The 4,030-nt window shown below is 29.7% G+C and overlaps 1 long non-coding RNA gene across 1 annotated transcript; it reads left to right on the top strand.

Moving 5' to 3' along the window:
• The first annotated feature begins 788 nt into the window (after positions 1-788).
• On the top strand, positions 789-3,754 carry LOC145107483 (uncharacterized). The gene is made up of 3 exons (XR_013707880.1): positions 789-866; positions 2,830-2,891; positions 3,709-3,754. It is a non-coding gene; the product is annotated as an uncharacterized LOC145107483 (long non-coding RNA).
• The last annotated feature ends 276 nt before the right edge of the window (positions 3,755-4,030 follow it).

Below are 4,030 nucleotides of genomic sequence, written 5' to 3'. Positions count from 1 at the left end.
ATTGATATGTGAATTCTGCATCTACTGAACGGTAGTGACTATCCTTATTCGGGCCACTCTTTGACTCGAACACCTTTTCATGAATCATATACACACATTATGCACTTGACCTAGTAGTAGAAATTAGGTCGGAGTCTCATAGAAACTTAAGTCAAAGTTGTAGACTAGGACTAGTATACTTGATTCCTCAATTTCGCTTGAATCTCGGAGTCACTACATAGAATGCCAATAAACCGATAAAAATAAATTACAAACATTATTTATAACTATAAAAGAGTTATAATACCATAAGATAATTTAAAGTCTCAAATATTCTATTTATTTTGATATTCAAAGTTTATTAAACTCCAAAACCCTAAAAGCCATAAAAACTCATATTTATAAACTTTAACCTTAAAAATTTCTATAAAAATAATTATGAAACTTATAATATGATCTTATAATAATAAAAATTATGAGAATGCATTTAAAAAAAAAAATTAAGTCATTAGTATTTAACCTTATTTTCTATGCAAAAAATAAAAAATCAAGGTTTTGTGAATGAAAATTAAAATAAGGTGCATATTTTATAAAAACTTGATATTTTTATAAAATAAAGTTATAATTTTATAAAATTTAAGAGAAGGAGACCCTCTCTCCACTCCAAAGTCGGAATCCCTCCTCCCAAGATGCCTCTCCTCTTCCCAACACAAAATGATTCTTTTTCTCTCTCACACTCCATATTCCCTCATTTTCTCTCATTTCTCTCTCACACTCTCACACACATTTTCTCTTCCTCCCACTATGAACCACGAAATTTTACAGCCAACATGTCCAAGAACACTCAAGATACTCAAAATCTTCATCATCTAATGGTGTTCATTAAGGTAGAACACGATTTCCTTTCATTTTCCTTCAAGTTTTCATGGATTTTCTTGCATTTCTTTGTTCTTCTACACCATTCTAATGAAAGATCATGAACACATAAACATACACACACACAAACTCATGGTTTTGATGATGATGGTGGTAAGATTTCAACCAAAAACAACATGCATGTTGTAAATGGTGAAATCCAAGGACCAAAACCTATGTCAAACACGAAAATACGGATTTGTACAAGTTTTGAAGGTTCATATACCTTATGCATTCAAGTATTTCCTTTGAAAACATCACTATGACCAACATATGTCCATGCATGGTCTTCAAACCGTGATGCATGTGATGAACACCAAGCTATAGAGCTTGATGATTAAAGTACATTGTTAATAGTGCATGTAAATGATTTTATTTATAAAAAATATCTAAAAGTTCTTTCTGTTCGAAATAAAAATTTTCCCAGATTCCCATTAAGATAATATGAATATCTGGTAAATCCCAAGAGTTTTTACCATTTCTTTGATTTATTAAATTTGTTACAAGAAAACAAGGGCATAAATCACATAAAATACTTTCTGAGCTCTATAAATCCTAGAAAAAATCGTGGATGACCCTTATGGTGAATAATGACCCCTCATAAAATTTCATCGATTTTTGTTACTGTTTGATGTGTCTTTTGATTTTCTTTTTGTGTGGTTCCAATAAATCACAAAACCACTTTAGAAAGTGTGAAAATGCCATCTAGCAATTTTCGCACCTCTTACCAGAGGTGGAAGACTCAGACAAATAATTTCAAGATTTTTCATAATACATTTCTATTTTTCCCCAATTTTTGTAATTATAATGGCCTAAAAATAGAAAAAATATTTCTGATCATCCAAAATTCATGAAATATTACCAGAACCTCTTGTTGTACATTAGGAGCCTACATAAAAATTTTGATGATTTTTCTCTTCTGTATACTATTTTTCTCCTATTTTCTAAGGTTAAATACACTTAAATACACTTAAATATACTTAAATACCCAAAACCGGATTATACAATATGAAAACCACCTTTGGTATTTTTCCCAGATTACTTACACTGTAAATGATGTTTCAAAATTTTTTGGGAATTTATTTTAACTCTTTATTATTTATTCTTCAATTAATGATTATTTAAGGGGATAAAACAAAGAAAAGTAGAAATATCAACTGAAAAATATCTTTTATATTTTTCCCAGTTCCTATATGTATAATAACAGTAAAATAAAAAGTTTGAGTAATTTTGGAAACTGTTTTCTATTTATTTCATTTTTATTAGAATAAATGCATAAAAATCATAAAATTGGGTTAAACAGTTTAGAAACCCAATTTTATATTTTTCCCAGCTTAAGTATGTGTAATGACATTGTTATAAAGAGTTTGGGGTATTTTCTTAACTGATTTCTATTTTTCATGAATTTGTATCTATTTAGAGAATTAAATATATGAAAAATGGTTATACATATTTATAATCCATGAAAATTTATCTAGAAGTCTTTTAGTACATTTAGAACCAAAATCTGAAGTTTGGTAATTTTTATTAACTGTTTAGTATTTTTCATGATTTTATGGTTATTCAAGAAACTAAAATCGTGACAAATAGTCAGACAAATGAAAAATTCAAGAAAATTTATCTTGAGGTCTTTGACTTCAATTAAAACTGAAATGCAAACTTTGGGAAATTTTAGAACTAAATTGATTTAGTTTTTGAATATTTAATCATTGGAACACCTCTTAAAATGTTAAATATTAGCATTTCAATAATGGGAAATTTCCACTTAAATTGTTATATAACAATTGATTCTTTGAAACTTAATTTCCACAGAAAAATGTTTGTAACTTATCAATATTAAATTTTGACACATTATTGGCATAATTCTATTGTAGTAGTAAGTATACTAGTGTTAGATTTCGATTAGAGACTCACTAGCGAATACCATTATTGTAGGAATCGGTAGTGGTACACGTGGAACGTAGTTCAAGGCACCATTTGCATCATCTAAATGCATTGTGAGTATTCACGCACTCCCCTATTTTCAGTTTTTTTTATATTTTGGGGTGGAAAAGCATGTCCCGAAAAACTATTATTTGAATGTTGTATTTAAATTGATTTGTATCAAAAATGATTGCTATTTTATTGCTATGTCTCTCTATGTATGTCTATGCAACACGGAACATGAGAACTTATCGTACTAAGGCCCTTCCCTTATCTCTAACCATTAACTCTTTGAGCCAATGGTCATTATGGATAGCGCTATTAGGAATTGACAACTCCTCACTCGCCCTATTGCTGGAGTGCATGATACCATATTCATCTATGGAACGATAAGCATAGATCTTGATAGGGCTTCAGTCATAGGTTTGGTTGAGACTCATTGTTTGCTCATACACATACAAACTCGTTTCTCGCTATAGCAATAAACTTGTTATTAATTATAGCAATGAACTTTGTTTCTCATTACAACAACGAACTTTTATTACTGAAAACTTATATACATGTTTTAGCAATGAAATTGTTTGCTCCTTGTAGCAACGAAATTGATTGCTCATTTTAGCAATGAAACTTGTTTACTCGTTTGAGTAACGAACTTTATCTTCCATGAGAATATGAATGTTGCATCTTATTTGGGCAACATACTTTATCTCTCATGATGACAAAGAACTTTGTTTTTACAAACTTATTTACTCATTTTAACAATATACTTTTATTATTGGAAACTTTTATCAAAACTTTGATTTCAATTCATGGAACTAATATTATTTTGTTTATCTGTGAGTACTCACCAACTATTTTTATAGTTGACGCTCGTTTTACATGCTTTTTCAGGAACCATCGAGTAAGTGGCACTTAGGGACACTTCACTTTTAGGAGCATTCGCATGTGTTGTATTTCAATTTACATTGTAATTTCTTTTAAAAGTTGTTCAAACCCATTGTGAATTTGTAATGATTTTTAATACTATGGTTGGTGTTGTCTTTTAACTTTTGCGATGAAACCCTTTGTACTGCCACGCCCTGTGTTTCCGCTTTAGCGGGGTGTGACAGATAATCGTATCAGAGCCGAAGGTTATAGAGAATACCGGTTTTCCTTTGGAGAACCACAACTATAGCCAAAAAAAAATTTCTAAACGTTTTTTAAAATATAGAAC

The sequence above is a fragment of the Lactuca virosa genome, chromosome 4, assembly GCF_052849685.1.
Source record: "Lactuca virosa cultivar CGN04683 chromosome 4, Lactuca_virosa_CGN04683_v6, whole genome shotgun sequence".
Classification (NCBI taxonomy): Eukaryota; Viridiplantae; Streptophyta; class Magnoliopsida; order Asterales; family Asteraceae; genus Lactuca; species Lactuca virosa.
The sequence above is the reverse complement of the archived record's forward strand: the minus strand, read 5'-3'. Positions and strand labels throughout refer to the sequence as shown.